The sequence below is a fragment of the Passer domesticus genome, chromosome Z (assembly GCF_036417665.1).
Source record: "Passer domesticus isolate bPasDom1 chromosome Z, bPasDom1.hap1, whole genome shotgun sequence".
NCBI lineage: Eukaryota > Metazoa > Chordata > Aves > Passeriformes > Passeridae > Passer > Passer domesticus.
The window spans coordinates 51,339,281-51,362,226 of record NC_087512.1 but is presented as its reverse complement, the minus strand read 5'-3'; the positions used below and the strand labels follow the sequence as shown (position 1 = coordinate 51,362,226).

Here is a 22,946-nt window from a genome sequence, read left to right as displayed (position 1 = left end):
CAACCTTGGTGACCGCTGCGGGTCACCCGGATCGCATCCCTCTGCCCCCGATGCACTCCTGCTGCCGTGACGCCAGCGAAGCCCCTGGGGCATCGTGCTCCCCGCAGCGGGACCAGGGCAGGAGCAACCGGGAGAGATGTCCGACTGCCTCCGGCGTCCGCCGGCCACCGCCGAAGGCAGGTAGCGATGTCCCCGGACGCCGGACCCTGCTCCAGCCCACAGGGAGGGGACTGCCGCGGGGAAAGGGCCGAGCTGGGAAACCGCAGCGGCTCTGGGGGTCCCGCTCCCCCTCCCCTCCCTTCCGCCCGCCCCTCCTGGCCGGCCCCTGTCCCCTCCCTCCGCCCCGTCGCCGGGCGGGGGCTGGAGCCGGGTCCGGTGCCCGGGAAAGCAGAGGAGGAGCGGCAGAGGGAAGGAGCGGAGCCTGTTCTCGTGCGGGCAGCGTTGCGGGGAATCCAGGAGGGAAGGGGCGAGGAGGACGAGGAAGCAGGCGGCGCAGGGAGGGAGTCCCGGAGCCGACCCTCCCCGCCGCGGCGGAGGGCGGACCACGATGCCCGGCCGAAGAGCGCTGCCCGCCCGCCCTCCCGGAGACCGCCGCCCGTAGCGCCGCGGGTGAGCGGGGCCGGGGCCCGGCGGGGGATGCCCGTGCGGGACCGGCGGGCGCGGGGGCTGCGGGGAGCGGCGGGAGCCGGGGCGAGGCGAGGCGGCGGCTTCCCCGCGCTGTGCTGCAGAGCGGGCCGGGATGCGGGATGCCGTGGGTCGGTGTCGGGGATGGCGGGAGCGGCGCGGGGGCATCGCATGTTTTCCCGTGGCAGGTGCTGGGAGGCCCCTCTCCCTCCCTTTCCCTCGGGATTCCTCCCAGGAACACCCCCGAGAGCCCCTCCCGGGAAAGGGTTCCGCCGCCGGTGCCGCGGGGCTGTGCGGGTGGGCTGCGGTTCGGGAGGAGGCTGCGGCGGCGGCGGCAGGGCGTGATGGACGCGCCGCATGCGGGGAGAGATGCTTTGGAGCAGAGATGCTAAAATGTCACCGTGTGCGATGTCCATGTCGGGTTTGGATGCTTTGAGAGACCCCTGACACTCGGTGTTTTTTGCATCTCAGCAAAACCTCCGTGGCAGAGAAAGGAGAGAAATGCAGGCGTTTTGATCAGCTGTCAATGACAGCTTGCAGGTAGACAGATCCAAGCTCTAAGGTTGTACAGTAGTTCTCTGGCTCCTTGTGGGTGAGTACTTGAGAAATAAATGTGTCAGAGTAACAGCGCTCGTCCTGCATGCGGTGTGCTCTTTTGTGGGGCGTGAAGGCACCTGGGACAGAGCAGGGACCCCAGCAGACATCCCCCCTACTGCAAATTAGGTGGGTATGGTGAGAAAAAACAGAGATCAGTGCTCTGTGCACAGATTTCTGCCTGTTCCTACTTGGGCACAAGACGGAGTGCTTTTAAAAACCTTTCATTCTGTACAATGGGGGTTTTGTGCTTGCTTTGGGAAGGAAGGTTTCCATAGGAGTTACTGCAGCAGAGGTTACACCTCTGAGGCTGAGGCTACTTAGTATGATTCTCCTCAGCCTTTAAATTTCAGGATCCCCTTTAATCTGAGGACATTGCTGTGGACCTGCCTCTCTTTTAAATAATCTCTGCTGCTCTCAGTTCTGATTTTTAGGTTGGCTGTTTCTAAAAATAAAGACTCATAAGACCTTAGGGAAGTCCTTTATGCATTTGTCTACAGGTAACTCTGAATATACTGTACAGGAAGAGAATCTGCTTTCAAGGCTTGACACAGGGCAGGAAAAAGGACAAAATTTCCATCAGCTAAGGAACTGTCAAGCACTGGGAGCTATGACAACAGCTCCTTACTACCTTCCCATATTTATTTGTATTCCCTCCTTTCATTGTTGTCTCTCACGTGGCAAAATGCAGTGTTGGCTTTTGCCCACTCTGGGTGGAAAAACCAGTGATGCCGAAAAAGATAACTGAACCAACATGTATGAGCAAGGATGATATAAAGTGGCATTTCTCCTTTGATCTGGTGGATGTGAACTTGTTTCATATGTATATGTATGCATATGTAGAATTACTACAAAAATCTGGTCAGAACCGTGCTGGTTGTTGGTGCTTGTTAGCCTATTTCAACACACAATAAAGATTTTTTTTTTTTTCTGATTGATGAGACATCAGAGGAGAGAAGAAACTAGTGGGGAGCCATATCCTTAATTCCTCAGTCATGTAGTCACATCTGCTCAGTTACAGAACCTTTTGCTTGGTCTGTAATTGGAGACATTTTGTCTGGGTTGAGAGAGTTCAGTAACAGAAGAAGGAGACTTTTGAATTTTCAGTTGATTTTTTATTTATTCTTCTACCTCAATTTTCTTCCACGTCTTTGGTTGTCTTTTTTTTTTTCTTTCCTCACTCTTCCCTGCCTCTTTGTTCAATGGTAAGAGTCTACTTACCATTGTACTTTGTGGGCTTTTTTAAATTGGCAAACATATCTATAATTATTACTTCCATCAGACAGTATGTTGAACTGATTAGCCTATTTTTTGTGCTCTAGTTTTTTTTCTTAATTATTTCTGTAGCCACAAATATCTTGCAGTTGTGTGTATAATACAACAGCATGGAGGACACATGTTTTCTAGTTGTGTTCACGAGTAGCTACTGTGAATATCACTTTGGGATTTTATTGTGGAATTGTCACTTATTGCAGCACTAGACCCTCAACATATGCAAACTTCTCTAATAGAAAACAGCTACATATCATCAGTGCTTAAAAGAAACATTTATTTTATCTACTAATGCTGTCCTATGTGCTCTGGCTGAAGTTATGGTGAAAGAAACTTTTTCAGTTGCTGACTCTTCAAGAGTAAGATCTGCCTTCAAGATTATTTCCCCCCTTCTTTGCTTCAAATAAATGTAGAATAAAGATAAATTCTGTAGTTCTGGTGCCAGAAGACTTATGTGCTTGTCTTTTCACTCAATCCTGGTTTGTGCCCAGCAAGTCTGTGATACATGGTCAATTCTCCACTAGTTTTCACACAAGGGTGATGAAATCAGCTGTGCCACCTTGTTCTGAGTGACTGAAACCAGAATGCTTATTTCATAGGAAGTGAGTGAGGACACCCCAGATTATGACTTCTTTTGAAATCTTTGCTGTGTTTTAGACCTCATTGCTTCCCAGGTGAGATTCTCATGTGAGTTAAACCAGTCCAGTCCTGCTCTGTGTTTGGCTGCTGGGAGGTAAGCTCTCCAGAGCCTGCTGCATGGTGTAGGCTGTGGCTCTGTCTGGGTGTAAGTGATGCTCTGTGCTCTGAATTTTCCAACCCTGGAGAAATTGAATGCTCTTCAGATAGCCCCACTTGATGTTACTTTGAATTCTCCAGACTTAGCCCAGTACAATCACAGGGCATTTTTTAAAATGTCTTGGTTTGTTTTGGTTTTGTTCTGGTTGTTTTTGTTTTGTTTTTTATCTTACCACTGAAAAGACTTGGTGCCAACATCAGTTTGGAAACCCAGTTGTTTTCTGAAGAAGACCTAAAGCTCTTGAAGTTTTTAGTTGTTAGATGTTTGGATGGAGCATGAACACAGAAATAATGATCAGCATGTTTATTGCTGTTGGTGTGCAAAGTTGGTGCTGCAGCTCACTCACATATTCTCGCTTCCCTATTAAGGTATTGTTTGCTAGGTTTGCATATCCAGAGTGAAACTTGCTTTTCAGTGGGACTTTTCAGAAATGCTGGCTTGGCAGCAGCAGAGAAACCCATTGTGAGGGGCATTGTTGTTCACAATGCATGTCCTTATTTTGAAAATCTCATGCTTTTGTAAAAATTGTGCTACCATCAACGTCTATTGGATGGACACGGGGCTGAAAAGGAGAGGCTACAGAATTTGACTTCAACTATCTACTCTGTATAATCATTATCTGGGTTGTTAGATATGGGGTCAGCATTCATCTGTTTTCTCCCTTTTTGCAAAAGTGCTTTATTGGTAGCCTGTACCTGTCAAAACAGAGCTGAATAGCTGGTCTGTGTTGTAAACAATCAGATGTCTTCACAAAAGCATGTAGTGACAGGATAGGGGGGAATGGCTTTAAACTGAAACAAGGTAGTTTAGTTAGATTTTAGAAGAAAAAACCTTTACTCTGAGGGTGGGGAGGCACTGGAAGACATTGTCCAGAGTTATGGATTTCTCATAACTGGAAGTGTTCAAGGCCACTGAGCAATCTGGTCTAGATGAAGGTGTCCCTTCTCATGGCAGGGGGATTGCAAGTAGATGGTGTTTAAAGGTTCCTTTCAACCCTATGATTCTGTGAATCATATGCAATAGTGATGGGGCAATTCTACACAGTCCTAGGGAATGGAGGGTAGCATCATTCCTATCGTTGACTTGTTGCGCTACATTTTTCCCTAATAAGCAAAAGGATCAATGTTGTCCAACCTCTTGAAGTACAAGATAACTTTCCTTACCCAAGTGAGTTTTCTATATTTTATTTCAAAAGAGTGGAGCTTCATGTGGAATGTGTTGTGGAGCTGCCATACTTTCTGGTTATAGTGAAAGTTGTACAGGGTTGATCAAGGACTTAATTAGTTAAAATGGGGTGGCCACAGGTAGAGGAGTGGGGGCAGAATGGGCTTATATGTATAAGACAGTGTTTTGATCCATTTTCCTGAATGATTTGTGCTGTGTTATTCTCGTATCTTAACCAGAATGAGAATTGGCTTCAAGACAGATCCATCTGCAGAAACATGCTGATCATTGATTTAACATCTCCTCTAGGGATCTGAGGACCAGCATAAACTGTAAAGTCATGCCACTCATTGTCAAATAACAGAAGTGTGTCTGCTAGATAGAGGTTTAAAGTTAGCTATGGGGCTTGGCTGTCCTTTGCTTTTGAAGTAGGACTTCTGCTTTTCTTGTTTTGTGGGTGTCAGTGTTATTCATGACCATACAGTGTGCCACACTGCCACACATCCTCTACACCTTCAAGCCATTGTTTAAATAGCCTTAACAGTACATGCCTTCTTTGACTTTATTTTCTCTTTGCTGTACCCTAGCAAGTGGAAAGCTGATCCTTTGCTCAGAAAAGTTATTCAATGGAGGAGCAACATTGATCACTAATGGCTCGTTAAGAATGGCCATTGAAGACAAAGAGGTTTTACAGAAATCATGACAAATGCCAGTGAGACACCTACTCTCTTAATAGCTCGAAGTCCACTGTTAAAATCTCAGAAGGTGGAAATGATTTTGAACTCTGTACAGCTGCAAAATCAAGCTTCATTCCTGTCTGAAGACAAATGATGTATAAGTCTCCAGAACATGTCTGAATCTCATGCCAGGTTGGCCCTGGCAGAGTCTCATGTGAGTGGACCTGAATGCCTCTTAGAGGTTGTCAGAGCTCTACAGAGGCTTAGGGTTGGACCCTCTTAGAAGAGCTGCTCTGTTGAGTAATTCAAACAGGAGCATGAGATTGCAGTGTGAAATTTCCATGTTTCCAGATGTTTCTTCTGCTGCTTTTTGCTGCTTAAATGAGGCTCCAGTTAGTTCAGAATGCTGCTTCATCATCCATCAGTTTAAATCTGTCAAAAGGAGAGCAGGAGAAAAAAAAATCCAACTTCAGTGGAAACACACATACTGCAAGAGGCATTTGTAGCACATTTGTATTCTGCTCTGTGCTTCTGTCACCCACGCTTGTAAAATACACAGTGACAACAAAATGAAGTACATTTAATTTCCAGATATACAATAATTTGTTGTATTTAGTGAGTAATTGTTGGTAGCTCTTCTATGGTAACTTGTTTTTCTGCTTGTTCCAGACTTTGTTCCATTCCTTGTGCTCCATTCCTCCCCCGCCCCCATGGAGGGGGACATTTAGTAACACATGAACTGAAGAGAAGCTAAGATATTTTTTCTTAATTAACTGAGATATTTTGCAAGAAACTTGAAAACTATAACTTTGTATAATGGAGCTGAGATTTTTGGAGCATCCCATGAGAATAAGTTATGGGAGAAAGGCAAAGTATTGGAAAAATGAAGAGTAGTTGTAAAAGGATGCCTTTTCTTCTCTAGAACATCTAAATCACTCTCTTGTGTGCTCAAAGCTTGCTTGTAATACTGATGAAATACACTCATTAACCTGTCAGAATAACACTGTTATGATGGCAATGCTATATTTGGATAAATGAAGCCAGAAGAACAATTTAGAGTTTTCTCAGTTTACGCAGTCTGGTGGAGGAGTCTTGCCTCTCACAGAGCAAACCTGCTGTACAACAAGCTTATGGTCTCCTGTGCTAGGAGCTCTCCTACCTCGTGATGTGCCATGGTCAGCAAGCAGACCTGAGGACAAGCAGGACAAGAGCAGGACAGCCTGCAGAATAGAGGGCTGTGGGGTGACAGCCCTGCAGACTCCCCCCAAATGCCATTTGTAGCGAAGTGTCCCCAGACATCTTTTGTTTCTTTGTAAGGACCATGCCCACAGATTACTCTGAGCGCAACAGTGCTTTTGAAGGAGACACCTGAGGAGGTGTCTTGCTGCTCACTGTGCTGGGAATGCTGTTGATCAGCAGGGAAAACACACATGTGCTGAACAAGAGCATATGCACATCACTTTGGTGTGACTTAGGGAGATGTCAAGTGGCTCAAACCTTTGCTACCTGTGATTGTAATCCATCTTGGTGAAAAGTGGAACAGATTTTAAAGAATTGGGTGTGAAAAATTATTTGTCACTGATCATTGTAGCAACTAGAGTATTCAGGGATTTGAATTGCTGGTAGAATGGGCACCGCCTTAAAAAATACTTGGGGATATGGGTATGATTCTTAAAAGCAGGACCAGGTCAGGCAGAAGAAACCAGTCTCCAGCATTATAATTTGAACACTGGGCTGAGTCAAGGGAATTTCAGTTCTCCACAGAGCAAATGTAAGCCACAAACTGATGAAGGTTTCACATCCTTGCATCACTCACACAGTTTGTTCTCAGTTATCCTGAGAATACAGTGAATGCTATTTTGAAAGACAGGAGAAGATATAGCACAATTTGCCAGTCATGAAAGCCATCACAAGCAGGTAGTGTCTTTCAGCAGATCAAATACCAGAAAAATAAAGTGCCATTCAAGAAAAACCCAGATTCCTGAGGCTTTCACTGAGATCCTACCTGGCTGCACAAGTTATGTACTCTGAATGCAGACATAGAATCATAAAGCCACTGAGGCTGGAAAAGGCCTGTAAGATCATCCATTCCAGCCTTTAAGTGGTGTACTGGCTTCATGGTTGCATATTGGTTTTCTGGGCTGATGGGCATCAGACAGAGGGCAGCCCTTTGGCGCAGCCTGTGGTTTTGGGAAAACTAGAGGTGGGTCATGGGTTGTGGCCACCACATTACTACTGTAAGGCTGCCAAAAAACATGAGACAAATCATTTGTACATAATCATTTCAGGCACCACTGCAGCAGTGAGAGGAGAGAGGCCGTTGTTTGTGTGGGGCTGTCACACACAGTACATCTGCTGCTGCTGCCCCAGTGCACGCCCCAGTGCGTGCAGCCAGTGACCCAAACATCACAGAAACGGCTCAGAAACACTCAGGTACCTGAGGTTACATAAGGACAGCAGCAGCTGTGAAAGGAAAAGAAATGAGGGGTTTGGTGATGCTCAGCTTGGGCTTTGTAGAAAAGCTGTAACAGCAATGCTGAGGTGGCTGAGGGCCGCGTTAATCTGCCCTGCTGCCCATCCCAGGGGAGGTGTAATCCTCGCCAAGGAGGTGGCACCTGGACAGCCACGGGCTCAGCTCTCGGGATAGGGGAGCTGCCTGGCACCACTTGTGTCTGCTCGCAGAACATGCAAGGCAGTTGCAGAATATTACTAATTCACAGGTGTTCCTCGAGAAAAGCTGTGCCTGCGCTGCAGCAGATGATCTTTAAAGAGAAGCTGCTTGAGGATTTGTATGGTTTGCAGACAGAGGAGGAAATTTCGACTAGAAATGGTTGGTCTATGGCTTTGTTTCTCTTACTCTGGCAGTTTCCATAGCAAAACAAAATTCTGCAACATACAGATTTCTGCCAGAAATTACTCAGATTTGAAAGGTTCTGGCCCAAAATATTGAACACAAATAGTAAGCATTTTATTTTTTTTTTCTGTAGGGCCAGTTTGTTGTTTGTGGTTTTTGGGGTTTTTGTTGTTGTTATTTTTGTTTGTTTGTTTGTTTTTTCTTATAGGGCTGTTTACTTAAAATTGCAAAAATTATGCATCATTTTGAATAGCATTATTGGGGGTGAGGGTTGTTTATTTTCTTTGTTTATTTCTGGTTGAGGATGCAAGGGTTTATCTGTTTTTCCGTATTGTGTTAGTGCCATGAATTTGACAAAGATTCTACTTTTGACTTTGGAATCTAGAGAAGGGAAGTGAAGTAGGAAAACAAGGGTCTAGCGAAGGACCCCTATGTCTGCTAATTCTGTTTGTGTGTATATCTGTGTTCATTATTTGGATTTTTAGAGAGAATTTCATGAGTTTGTGGTTCAGTGATGGAAATAACTAGGATCTGGGAAGAAAATTATTTTGTGTTGACCAAAGCCACAAGCTGTTTTTCTTGCAAACAGGAGGAAAATAGGGTGTTATTTCAGATATACTGAAATGTTTTATTTACTTTGTATCACTGTTTTATCTCTTTATGGTTTGCAGTTTCTTTCACTGATTTCATTTACCGAGAGTTCAATTTTGAAACTACCTGCTAGAATTGATAACCAAAATTGTGTTCCCCAGTCCCTCTGCTGCTCTTTCCTTTGGATTCAGCTGCCCCCTTAAGAGAACAGAAAGCACATCTAGGGTTCTGCAGAGCAGCAGTGGTGTGACCTGTGTGCATTGCATTTATTCAGTATTGCCTGAGGTGCCTCAGGAAGTAATTGCATTTATCCTTACAGATATCCTTACAGAAAAAGGACCACGAAAGGCAGATTTTCCTGTCACTCTAACAGCTCTTGAAATAGAAGATTGAGACACTCTTACTTTTTTATAAGACTCATAACAATCTTGTTGCCTAAACATAATATCAAACCTCACTTCTAATCTCCATAGGAATAATTAATAAGTTACTTGCATGAAGAAATATTATTGTCAATCTGAACAAAGAGCAACAGAAAAAGACCCTGACTGGGATGACCAAAAAAAAGAGTAAATAGCAGTGATCTTATTGTCATCCTGCTGTTTTTGTTCTCTAAATAAGAATATTTGGGTCAAGGAAGTGGTATAGAAACTTGTTGACATTTTTTTAGTACCAGTGGCTCTGCATTTCCTGGCATGGCAATCTGTATTTTCCAATACATAATGACCTGCAATTAATCTGCAGTCATTTATCCAATCAAATGCTCATGTCTTTGGAATCAACACCAGTGGACTGCTCAAAGGAAAAACAAATCTCTTATGACATCAATTAATCTGTTTCAAGAAGGAGCTCATTCTATAATGTCTTGCAGCCCAGCAGCCCTATAAGCATTCTTTCAATGTTCAAAAATAATTTAATTAACAGATAACTGATGTTTGAGAAAAAATACTTTTGATAGTTTTAATTAATAGTTGACATAAACTGTATTCCAACTTGGGTTAGATAAAGTTAAATTAGGGATGGATGTTAGTACATCCCTGGTGATCTGCAGATAGGCCAAGAGTTGGAATATGTTGTTCATCATGTGACTGAGATCTGTGTTACCCCAGGATGGCATCAGCACCCACATGATCATTACAGCCTGCTGAACTGTGAGGGATGTTTGCTTTGAAATTATTTTGTTGCTGGTTTCCACACTCCTGGCAGCAGCTGAATGTCCACAATGTCCTAGGACAGCACTTCGTGCCTCAGCCTAGCTGCCTGGTGCTGCATTGCTAAGGGAGAGTGACAGCCAATGGGGAGAATATTCTGCTTCCCTAAGGGCAGTGAGGCAGTGGTGATGTTGATGATACACATACAGGGACTGACTTTTTCATTGTAAACTTCGGCATTAGCAGCAAGGAAATTTCTGACAAAATTTGCATTTTTCTTCCCTAAGCATTTTTAAAAGTTCATTTCTGACACTAGAAATAGATACGTGCCTAGTGTTTTAGGACAGACTAGTTTTTTTTGTTTGCTTTCTTTAAGTCTTCATTTGCTTACCACATATTACCTTGGCTAACATACAACCTTGTCTTCTTCAGTCATTTCTTCTTTGGAAACTAACATCTTCATAACACTTCCTTAATGTTGCCATTCTTTTGTAATGGTATGGCTTCATTTATCTTAAGAGGAATTACTCCCTTGGTGTCATTTATACAGTGGAAACAATATCTGCTGCTGTCAGAGACTCGGTCTGATGGATGTATCTACAGTCATGAAAGATGATTTAATCTGGTCCAAAGTTATTAATGGGGTTCTTGGCTGAATAACTGAATGAAATGGTTTCACAGATCTAAAATGCACTCACTCACCTGAGAGCAGATGTTTGGTTGGATTATTCCTCTTGTGAGGCAGGAAAATTGGCTTCTAAGTGTGAGTAATGTGAGTTCCAAAGACAAGAGTACTTTAAAGAACTGCAATTTTCAAAAGAACAGAATGATTGGTTGAGTGAGAGGCTACTCATTATTCTTTTGATATGTATTTTCTGGTTTCAGAATTCCTGCTGAGATCATGCTGATTCCTGGTTCTAAGATGTTTGCCCTGGTATAGAGGGCTAGCAAAACAGCTGTTCAGCTTTAAATCCCATTACACAGGTCTCATACTAAATTTTACCATGGAGGGCATGGAGGGCAGACTTGCTGTTTGCAATGATGTGAGATGGAATGATTTAAAAGAAAATAATACTGTATTGTGGAACAACAAAAAGCAATAATTTTAAAATTGCCATTCCTCTTCCTTGTTATTCACAGTAGGGATGGATAGCCATAGCAAAATTCTGACTACTATTGCTTGTAGAATTCCATTTAGCTTGATGATCTTCAGCAGAAGCCAGTCAGCGATGCACAGGTAATTTAAAAAATAAATTTAAAGGGGAAAGTTTATTTATTTATCTCTATTATAAAGCATTCAACAAGGGAAATAGATAACAGAAATAAAATCTACACTGTTTTGCGAGAAGAGGTGAATCAGTCAGTCAATGGTATGTTAATCAGAATGGAAAGAGCACAATGAGAGCACTTTTTCAAGTAAAGCTCATCAAGGACAGAGGTGCACATTTTGAGATTTGTGCATCCTGTGCACCAGTGAAATGGTAGTACCAATGCCTGTATGGGTTTTGATTGGCATTGAATGGCTTCACAAGCAGAGAGAGATGAAGGAGATCAGGATACCTGAGTCCTCCCAGACTTCAGGCTAGCATGGGTTTTTTATGTGGTGCTTTGTCCCTTGTCATCTTCTCTGGCATCTTGTAATAGAAAAAAAGCATTTTTCTCTCCTCTGTCCACACCCTTTGCCCTCAAGGCAGATGTGTGAGGTGTGCACTTCAGGACTCAAACCAGTCATGTCCATTTCCTTCATCCTCCTCAACAGCATTTAATGTACCAGAACTTCCAGGGTTTTTTTGCTTTAAATGAATATTTCAATGTGATTATCCAAGTTGTGCAGCTCTTTTGGGGTTTGTTTCCTTACAGGTACTCAGTGGCGGGGTATTCAAGAGCCTGGCCGCCAAGCATCAGGTCCTTTTCAGGTTTATTCCCAGCTTGGCTACCAGAAGAGTCTGGTGTTCTCTGACCATCCTGCTTGGATTTTCAGCCTTCCTGCCTTGGCCTTCCTTAATACACTGGTCTTCTCAATCCTAGTTTACCTTTGTCTCTTACAGTTTTGGTTTCATCTGCCTGTGATGATGACAGAAGGGGGAAGCTGAAACTTCCTCAGTCGCTGCATCATGTGAGAAAAGTTAAATGAGATTACTGGGAAATATTAGTTAAGGCATTCTTGGCAGCAATTGCACCTTTTGAGGTTTTTTTAAGCCTTAAGGGCCTCAGTGAGAGAGTAAAAATTTTGTTCAAGCCATCAGTGACTCAAGACTGATAGTTTTTAAAAATTATTTTACTTTTAAGCCTTCAAACAGCTCTTCTGCTATAAGGTTTTCTTGATAAGTTGTTAAGCACATTAAGTAATGGAAGTATTTCAGTTCAGGTGAGTGACCAGTGGAAACTGGAAACTAACTTTCAGAACTTCTCTCTCCCTCTGTATTAGTGTAGCAGAAGCAGTTCCTGCCCTGTTTTATCACTTTTCTGTAAACAATGGGTGAACATTTGAGCAGTGACAGCTTGCAAGCAGTTGCTGAAGTGCTGGAAGGATGTAGCTCTTAGGCTGAAAGTTGTGCAGCTCTACATTTAATGTGTGCACACTATATCCGTGTTTGATGAGTATGAGTTAGATAGAGCTGGGATTTCAGTGGGAGGGGAGAAGGGAAATTATAATGATGTAAAGTGGAGGTAGAGAAGGAAAGGAATGGAATGGTGTTAAAGGTAGTGGTTTTGTGAGCATCAGTTGTTTTGGCAGTGACAGAATATTACAGGAATGAGGGTTGATCTCTCTTTATATGTTCCAGGCTGAGCAGAAGATGGGGTCTCCCCCAGATGTTCCTGGGGTGCATGAAGATAAATAGATAAAGTCAATTACAATTATGTTTTGAATCTTGCATCTAGGGAAATACTGATATTTCCTGCACTCATTACAAAGGATGTCCTTCACCAGAGACCAGAGCAATTCCTAGCTGCATTAAGGATGCATGTGGAAAGAGCTTTCCTATTTCAGACAAAACATCTCAGAAATGGAAAACCAAATGTTTACTGACTCATTCTTAAGTGTTGTAGCACTACTATATTTGCTCAGAAGATAATTTGACAATTTGAAAAACTGGCTGCAATAAAACTGTTTGCTGAAATGAAAAGCATCAAATCAAAAAGCTTTTCCAGGGTGGACCAAGCTCAATCAATTTAGCAACTCATGCATATGTTAACACACAATGTCATATCTCTGAATCAACCCTATACTGCGGAGCTGTTATGTCAGGATTATGGTTATTGGTGTGCCTTCAGCACTTACAGCTCTGCTCTGCCGCTGCACTCAGAACATGCTCTTGGTTTGACCTCCCATGCAAGCGGGCAGGGAGTTTCCTTTGTTGATGTTCTAAACACAGCAATACACGTCTTGTCTCAGAAACATCCTCTAAAAAGGTATCTGAGCTTTAAAAGTATGATCCAGAGAGGCACACGTTTATTTTCCTCTCTCTTCCTGTCTGGGCGTGCAACTCACGGTGCTGATCTGCTGACAATGCAGGCAGTGGAGTTATACAGGTTTACAGCAGAAGATGGTTCATGTCTCATGCGCAGGGTGAAATATAACCCTATGCACATAGCCTAAGTTTTATGTACTGCGCACCATAAGGTGGATTAAGTGAGATGAAATTAGGCCAAATAGAAAAGTAATTGTGTTTTCCTCTGATTTCTGGTTTGCTCAGGTTAAGCAATGATTAATGCAGGCACTCAAACTCTTTCTAGTAGTTGTGTTACTTTTAAAAAGCTAATTTTTGAGAAATCTTCATTATGATGATAAAACTTGCAGCTCACATCCTGGCCATTGTTACAGACCTGAAAATGAAACAGGAACAAAAAATAAATGGCAAATAAAGTCCGACTGTGTCCACTTTTTGTGTTACATAGCAGACCTTTTGGCATCAGCTCATTCAGATTTGGAGAAGCTTTGCTGCAAGAGACTTTCAGACCACCTTTCCCCTTACTGTTGCTGTGGTTTTTTTCCATAGAATTTACATCAAATTTAGGTCTTTGGTTTCCATGCACTTAGTGGCAAAGCTTCTACTGAGTCAGTGGGGTCAGGGTTTGACCCACTATTTACAAGTGCTCCCCTCCCCTCAAACATAGAATCATAGGTCATTAAGGCTGGAAAAGGCCTCTTTTCCAGCCAGTCCAACCTTTGATTGATACTGTCATGTCTACCACAAAACTATGTTCTAAGCATCACATCTCCATGTTTTTTGAGCACTTTCAGGGACAGTGATTCCACCACTTCTCTGGTCAGCTTTTCCTAATATCTAATCTAAATCTCCCCTGGAACAATTTGGGTTTTATCTTACTTAACATGAAAAGGGCTAATGCCTAAAATAAATAATTAAAGAAATGGACTATCTTGCCTTGATTTCAGATGTTTACCAGGGAACATTTTCACCGTATGGTTAATTTAAAAACACATATGCTGTGCATGCTGACAAACAGTGAACAGCAATTTATCAAGGCATTTCTCCTCCAGCCAGATGTGTGTTTGGCTGTTTTGAGTCAGCCCTCAGTGTAGGCTTACCTCTTTTTTTGCTGTCACCTTCCACTCTGCTTTGCTACTGTTGTCTCCTGTCCTCACAGTCTTACGGAAAGACAATCAACTCAAATTAGCTTCTCTGCACAAAAAAAAAAACAAAACCAAAAAAAACTGAAGCTTTTTAGAATGTGTGACATCACACTGAAGAGCTGCTAACACCAAGTGACTTTTGCAAGTTTTACTTCTGGTGATTTGGCCAGAAAGCAAGTGTTGGGGATATAAACTGTGTTGACAGAAGTAGAAAGGGTTTAGGTCAGGAGTTGAGGGTTTAGGGAGAGGCTGTAGGTAAGTTTATTATCCTGCAGTTTGCTACCACCCGCCGAGTACCTGGAGGCTGCTGCTGTCAGGTGGGATATTGAGTGTGATCTGTGACTGCTCTGATGCTTTTATCCCAGTCCTAGTGTCAGTGGTTGGAAGCTCAGTTTATCTGCTGTTGAAGTGGTACAGATCAGGTGTCTGAGCTGCTCATATTTCCAGTGACTACGTGCTTTGTAAGCATCACCCTGAGCAGGCTACCTGAGAAAATCAATCCTAATGTTGTCTTTTCAGGGCTTGAAAAAGCTCGAGGTGGGTTCTACAAGAGATAGGTGTTGTCTAGATGTAGATGTGAAAGGACAGACTGGATAAAAGAATTACAGTGCTTTCGACAAAAACAGTGGTAATGTAACAGAAATTTGTCTGAGGAATGGTGTTTTTATCATGGCTTATAGACCATAGTACAGGCTGCTGTATTCCTCAAGGGTCCAGAGGAAAATGAGGAAATTTATGAGGAAAATTAGCCTAGAAACAAAGAGCACTTAAATATTTTAGTCTCACTTTGCTACCCACTTATTATTATTGCAGCATAGCTGAGTTTGGTAATGAAATATGCCAATTTTTCTTTCTCAAAACTGTAGAGGAAATATATTTTTGAGGTCAATTACCTTGTTGTTTTTGGTTTTTTAAAATAAGAAGCTGTAGTCCTTTTTAGAATGTTTTTGAAAATAGATTTTGAGGGAAGAACAATTATCATGGTCAAAATGAAACGTATTTCAAGAAAGCCAGTTTTATTATTCTTCTAATGCATGTGTTTTTAAACCCAGCACATGAAACTGAAAGGCATATCCCCTCTGTGCGTGATGAAATGGAAGAATTCGAAAATTTAGAAGGAAAATTGTTACTATGAGAAAGTATATGAAATTATATTAAATTAGTTCATGGGCCATACAGTCTTTTCTTGCAGATTTTGTTTAACACAACCTGTTCCTAAGTAGCAGGTTTCCTTTTCACCAAAAGGCTATCAATAATTGACATGATTGCCATCCCTGTCTTCATATCAGCTCAGACTTCAAGTGGAATATTAACGAGTGTCACTTAAATTGGATCTTCTCTGGAGGGCCTTCAGTCTTTGGGTAAAAGATGGGAGAATATCTTGGCACTCCAGTGCTTTTTATCATCTCTGCCATTCCCTGTGAGGATGTGTTTTCCTTTATTGTTGGAAAACCTGGTCTCTGACCTGTGTGCAGCTGCCTCACCAGGACCAGCTGTGAGTGCTGTTTTCTGCTGCCAGTCCAGATCTACCTTCTACATCCACAGCTGCACAGAAGCCCAGCTGGAGACGCTAGGCCAGGCTCTGCTGACACTTGCATCTCTGTCATCTCTGCGAAAGCTTGTGAAGAAGAGCAGAACCCAGGCCTGTGGGTTCTCTGATGGATTCCACTTGCCTGTGCCATGGGATTCATTTTGTCTCTGCTACAAACTCACCCTTGAAACCTCTCTCTGCACTTAACTTCTACCCTCTGACTTAGATTCTCTCTGTAAAAGCATCAAAGCTAACCTCTTCTGTCCTTCTCACTTCACAGTGTACATTTATTTGCATTGGCCTTCTTTTGCAGTGATACCAAAGCTAACGTCTACAACACATCTCACTTGTGCTCTGTGACATTTCCATTTCACCACAGTCACAGTGGAGTGGTTTGTAGGAGTCAGGCAAAGAAAAGTCAGAGTGCTCTTTTCTTCCCTAAATGCAAAAGAGGGAATGCTGCACCAGTGGTGACTGTTTTGGTGATGTGTAGCTACCTTTCTGTGATGAGTAGCAGTGTTTCTTCACCTTGTCACCCCTAAAAATGTTTCATAGAAAATACTCCCAGAGCCATCCAGAAGCTTAGAGGTGAGATTAGTTTTAGAAATGCAGTCTTTCAAAACAATCTGGTTTCTCAGTTAGGGTTTCAATTAATTTCAGTGAGCTTGATTAATCTGAGCACACAGTAAATAGTTGGACTAATATACAGGAGCGGATTTTACTGTTAGCCCCTTCTTCTTCTTGATATTACTATGCTCTTGTCCTCTGTGACCACTGATCCAGACAAAGTAAGTTGAGAGAAAAAGCCTCCTGTTTCACCCCAGCTTTGCCACCCTCATAGTCAAGAATGTCTTCTCAATATCTAAACCTGTCCTCTTTCAGTTTAAAGCCATTGCCCCTTGTCCTATCAGTCCATGCCCTTCTCAGAAGTCCCTCTCCAGCTCTCTTCTAGCCCCTTTCAGTACAAGAAGGTTCTCTTATCTTCTAACCTTTTGTCCAGGCTGAACCATCCCAATTCTCTCAGTCTTCCCTTTTTGCACTGGGAGCTTAAACAGTTAGAACAGCCTTTTTTTTTCTCAGCTGGTTTTCCTTTGGCTTTTGTTTGTTTCATACTCCCTAAATGTTCTGTTGTTGAGCATTGTCCCTGCAAGTGTGAATTAGAGAAATTTACTTCATTTCACCTTCCTAATAGTAATACCTGACTCTGACAGCTGGAGCTTTAAAAACAAGTCAGACTTTTAAGAGTGTAGGGCACATAAAGCAGTGCAGAAGTTGAATCTCAGGTGGCAGAAGGTGAGGTTAAAAGTATCATTGGTCCCTGATGCTCCACAGCCTGGAGCATGGGCTGGAAGTAGGAGTTTCTCCTGGTTTATGATTTTTTGTGTTATATCAAATTGGGGTCCATCCCCTACACAAGATGCATGTAAAATCTGTTTCTGCTGGCTGATCACCCAAGTACTGTGCCTTTTTTTTGGTGCTACTGTTCTGTCATATTCTTCCTTCTTAACCCTCTGCATCTTGTCCCCACAGATGCAAAACTCACTTGTTTTGTCATTAAAGTAAAAATGCTATAGGCAATACTTTTTAAAAGAACACCAGTGAGTATTCTGGACTATTCAGAAGTATGAAGTCATCCTTTCTGGTGTAACATTTTTTTTGGAAGACAAATGTTTTGCTTTCCTTAGACAGCATTCTATTGTTTAAAAGGTGACCATCAAAACCAGTTTCCAGCTGGAGTTGCATTCATTTTCTCTGGTGGTTCAGGGTTCCCAGCCAGGCTACATCCATGTAATACAGCAAGGTTTCCAGGAAGGAGTACAACACTGCCTTGGAATGGCCCATATACAGCTTCTTTATAACATTCTTTCACCTCCAACCATTTCAGTCCAAGGAATTCCCAAGTTGGATGTGATTTCTGTGTACAGAAGAGAAAAACAAGCATGTATTTACGAGGCTTTAATTCCCTAGACAGCCACATGAGCAGAGAGAGAGAGATGGAAATAGCTGAAGCAGATTTATCTATTAATTGGAGGTGACATCCATGAAAAATGTTTTGTGCTTTTTTTGCCCAGCCATGCTTTGCCTACCAATGTCTTCACAGCATTAATCACAGCTAAAAGGTTCTGTGGGAAACCTTTTCCACTAGGTTAAGAAATGCTAGTTGGATATGGACTTAAATGTTTTGTCCTTATTCAGAGGGTTTGCTTGCTGGATAGAGGGAAGGAAGGCTGTCAGCAGAGGGTTTTAGCCCTGGAAAGGAAGCAAGCACCTCCAATGAAAAGATGTTTATGTTTTCTTGCTATTAAGGAGCTGTAGGTATGAGATAGGCAGCTGCTAATATTTCTAGGGGCAGAGGAGGCAGCTTGTAAGTGGCCTGACACATGGGCAAAGGACCTGTCTGTGCTTTTAGCTGGGATCTAGGTTAGGAGGAGCAACCTTGCATGCAAATTCAGTGATGAGAGAGAAGCGTGGTTTTAGGTGGTGGCACAGCAGGACCAGAAGGACATCTTTGGTCTTGTGTCAAAGGGTATGGCGCTCCCCCTATGCAGGGCAGGGAAGGAAGGACAGGACAGTACTGTCCAGAGAAGGCAGGGAGACCTAAGAAGGATCATAAGGCTGCGTGTCTCTGTGAATCCTTCTAAGGAGCACTGATCTCTAATGGACTTGTTGGAGAAACAGTGAGTTTGTGCATATGAAAGTGATTTGGTTTCTTGGTGTTTTGTGTGCCTATTACAATGCAGGTCTAACTGCTGTCCTCACTATGCTCTGTCCCCTATTTCACAATAGGACCTCTGATGGGACCTCCTCACAAACAAATCCAAAATTATTTTGGGCCAGCCCAATTTACACACGAAGCCCAAATCCCCAGAATGTACTACTGGTTATTCTTGTTTTATCTCCAACGAATTTCTGGTTCGTATTTGTAATAGCAACAATGTGACAAAAAAAAAACCTATTTAAACATTGGCATGTCTAAAAGACTGTAAATCAGGCATGTTGAAACAAATAAAATTATGAGAGCTGAAATCTGTTAAAAAAAATCTGTTTGTTGCAGAGCCATGGCCATGTGGATGTGATTGTGGAGAAGTGTTGCCTGTAGTTTTGGAGGCATTATTTCATTGAACAGTGGCAAGGAGTGCTTTGGGATGTGTGTTGCTATTCACAGCAGTGTCACTTGAGCAGACACACAGAGCTTTGAGGTTAAGGTTTCCTGAAACATCCAGGCTTGGCCTAATCCAGGCTAACCTTTCTCACATAGCAACTGATGGTGCAGTTTGTACAGATGCCAGTAAATTAAGAGTTTCAGCCTAATGCTGTGGAAAATCTTATACAGAGAAGTATTGTCACAGTTGGGAACCACTGCCACTGCCATATTAGACTGGTTCTCAACCATCCCATAAAGGAGGACTGACCCAAGTACTGAGACATTATAGCAATGACTGGAGAGGGAGAGATCTAAAATCCCTGCATCATAAATGTAATAATCAGCACAGTATTGTCAAAAGACAAACATCTGAAAAAAGATATTACTACTAAGCAATAGCATAGAATATTGTGGTGTATTGTGGTGTTTGGAGTATGGCATATTGAGGTTTTCATGACATAGGAAGTTTTAACAGTATACTTGAACACATCCTTACTTTAAACTGTTCAACAGTCTGAACTTAAATGCTTACATCAAAACCTTGTGGTTGGTTTTTTTTATTTTTTTTTTTTTGGTTTTTTTTTTTTTTTAACAGGACCTTTCTAAGTGGCAGAGCTAATAAAACCAAGGACAGTGCAATCACCTTCTGTTCAACTGCGTTTTCTTTTCTTTTTTAACAATGAGATATATTGTATTTATCTTAAATATTGCTGCATGTAGCTGAAAATGTGATTTAGTTTGAATGAAGAGTTCTTCAGGTCAAACGAAACTCACTATTGTGGTTTATTCTTAGTATTGGGACTGGTCTAGGTGCTCCATTTGCTTCTATTGGAAAACATCTTTCCTTTAATACCACACAGGTCTTTTTTTGTGAATAAAACCACAGTGTTAATGCATTCCCTGGCTTTTCAGTTGAGGAGGCGAGGCCTGTTGCAATATGAATCCTAAACAGGAAACCCCAAATCCCTTAAAGTCACTGAATGAGGTCAAAAGCAAAATTTCCAGGCTCCTGTGGAGTGCTCATTAGGGCAGCACAGGCATCACAAGTTTGTGAGTACAGGTCAGGTAAAGTAGCTGCCTTTTGGCCAGTTCTACTTATCCTGCAGAAGGGTATCTCCTGTTTACCTGCCTGATCACTCTGGCATCATTTATGTCAAATCCAGCAGAGTTTGATTTGCAATTGCCCAATGCCTATTCTTTGACTACAACTACATAACTTTACAGTTGTCTGTTTTGCTGAATATTGCTTGGACTTAGTGTGTTATGCAGTCAGCCCCAATGGAAGGAAAATCATCTACATCCCCATTTCTTGGAGACACGTTGCCCTTTTCTCTTTGTGCAAAGGTGATGTGATTTCCTCCATCTTGCTGAGCTGAAAAGAGCAAGGAGATTTCCTGGGACCAGCAAAGGAGGGAATGGGAGAAGGGTCTGAGGCAGGTGCTGCATGGCAGTGCAGGGGGTGCTGGCAGCTGTCCACTCCCTGCAAGGCCTGGCAGAGAAGAGAGCCATGAATCAGAGCCCACAACATCTAAGGCCAGGGAATGTGTAGATTGGGAATGCTGGTTCCTCCAGTCCTGCTGGGATTTAAGCTGGGCACACAGAGCTGTGTGATTTAGCAGACACAGATATGACAATATCCCTAGCAAACAAGTCTTGTAACAGTCAGCTTGATTTTCTTCCTTCCTCTCCCCCCCCTCGACCACATCCTTTGTAATATCCAGATAAATCTGTGTCTGTCTGGGCTTAGTTTCAGGATTTCTGCTGGAGGGTGATCAATGTCCATGTCTCTGCTGGGGGATGCTCAGGGCTGGTTGAGCCCACTGCCAGACAGCTTCCACCAGCTCCAAGCTGGATGGTGATCTGGAGCTGGTCATGACCAGCCCAGCCCCCAGCCATACACTGCCAAGTATGGAACAAAAGGTGGAATTGCTGAAGGAGCAGAAGAGTGAGGGGAAAAGGGTGGGGAGCGGGAAGAGCACAAAACAGCCCCAGGAGCAAGTCTTGTGGCAGTCCAGGACAGTTCTTCTGATGCATGTTTCAGCCTGGAGGAAGAACCCAGGAGCAGTGCAGAGGGAAGCCAGCATGTCCTGATCATTTCCAGCCTGTCTAAAGGGTGTGTGGGGAGGGAGGTGTTAACACACCACAAAACTCTGCCAAGGAAACACCTTTCACTTTCTGAATTCTCTTTCATTCTTAGGGGCTCTGTTTGGATACTGTAAATATCCGATTTAATGTTTTGTTTAGCACTAGGAAAACATTATCTCAATCAAACAAAAAAGTGCTGAATTGTGCAGTATCTGGTTCTCTCCTCAGCTGTGTGAGGAAAGTCACTCATCTCAGGCTTGTCTGTGCTGATTTGTATGAAACGCTTCTTCAAAATTCCTTAAGGATTCTGTGAATGCAGGGACTACAGAGGCAACATAGTTCTCCCAAACAGTTCTTGATCACTGGCAGCAGGTCCCAGATTATAGAGATTTTACCTTTTCATAACACAAGGTTAGCCACAAAGCAAGCCCTGAAGCCCTGAACATTTTTAGAAACAGACTGGCTTAGAGTAATCGATTTTTTTTCCCCCTGGATCAGCCACTGCTCTGCTCTCACCTGTGCTGGAGAACTGCTAGGCGCTGCGATGGTGGTGCAGGAGGCCTGTGACCAGATCCTGGCTTGGGCAGTGATGCATGCCTAAATGCAGGCTCTCCCACATTCACCTGTGCTGCTGTGTGTCCTTCCGCAATGGCAATTACAGTGTTTCCACGCTTGCAGGTGAAAGTTGCAGCAGTCTGTGATCCTGGTGAGAGGTGGGGGTTTTCTGCCAGACGCCGCTCTGTGCAGTCACCTACAGGCCTACTGTCATACTCCAGTATGTAGCCCTTTGAAACACCAAGCTTCAGCTTCCACACATACGCACAAACCTGCTAACAGCCTCCATAGGAGTGTAAGTTTCCAGAAAAAATATGAAGTTTCTTGATAGCTGATGACAATAATATACTATTTCAGAAGGAGGCTTCAAATGGTGCTGCTAAACATCACTGAACAAAGCCCCTTAATACAGAGTGATCACAGAAATGTCACTGAAAAACAAAAAAGGGCACATCTACTGTAAATTGCAGTGATGATGTAAAGCAGTAGGACATTGCTGTCTTCTTAGGCTACTGAAAGATAAGAAATTATTCTGGTCCCAGTCATAGCTCAGGTCTCTGATCCTGTTCATCTCATTACCCTGCTGAGCAAACAGTAAAGCAATTTCAAATTTCAAAACTGATACCCTGCTGGATTGGGGTAATGCCTTCTAAAATATAAAGTGGAGCATGCTTTATATGCGTGTCACTCTTTATCTCCAGACTTCTCTTGCCTTCAAATGCCAAGTTGGGCACCTGTCCCTACCCCTCTGTTGTTAAAAGAAAGCTTGGTTTCATGTGGACAACCTTTTACAGCTGTTTGAGAAGATGAAATCAGAGTGGGATGACAAACATTTTTTAGCCTTATAGTTACAGTTGGAGACCAGCACAACACATTAAAAGATCTCTTTTGTGTTCATATTTCAGCCATTTCAACAATGCTGTAGAGGAATTGAGATTTTCTATGAAATTACAGTAAGATGTCTTTTAAAATTGGCATGATTGATGAATGACAACAGGAAATATAGTTACAGTCAGCTGCCATTAGAGTTAGAAAATCACTTGTGTAGTGGTTTTCTGTTCTTGGGGTTTTTTCCTAATGGAAAGGAATAATACATAAGGCCACGTTAGAAACAAATCCTATGGTGTTTTCAGGGTGGTAAAGGACTGGTTTTATTTTGATAATTAATAGATATTCAACATATTCTTTCTCAGAATATAAGCCTTTCTCTTTCTAGCTTTATTGGAATGCCATTTCTGGCTTTGAGAAACTTACAAGTGCATAAGCATTGTATATCAATCAAATTATATACAAAGTATTGTATATAAAAT

The 22,946-nt window shown here is 42.7% G+C and overlaps 1 protein-coding gene and 1 long non-coding RNA gene across 6 annotated transcripts in view; one reads left to right on the top strand and one right to left on the bottom strand.

Moving 5' to 3' along the window:
- The first annotated feature begins 334 nt into the window (after positions 1–334).
- PLPPR1 (phospholipid phosphatase related 1) overlaps positions 335–22,946 on the top strand; it is a 117,593-nt gene continuing 94,981 nt past the window's right edge. For 3 of the 5 annotated variants that reach the window (XM_064403520.1, XM_064403525.1, XM_064403522.1), the window contains exon 1: positions 335–609. The gene's annotated coding sequence lies outside the window, so the exon portion shown is untranslated. Of the gene's footprint in view, positions 610–1,095; positions 1,217–22,946 lie in introns of all 5 variants that reach the window. The other 2 variants (XM_064403523.1, XM_064403521.1) reach the window with 1 other exon arrangement.
- Positions 12,759–22,876, bottom strand: LOC135289708 (uncharacterized). Its single transcript, XR_010352437.1, has 3 exons — positions 21,598–22,876; positions 14,276–14,369; positions 12,759–13,551 (listed from the first exon to the last, which is right to left on the bottom strand). It is a non-coding gene; the product is annotated as an uncharacterized LOC135289708 (long non-coding RNA).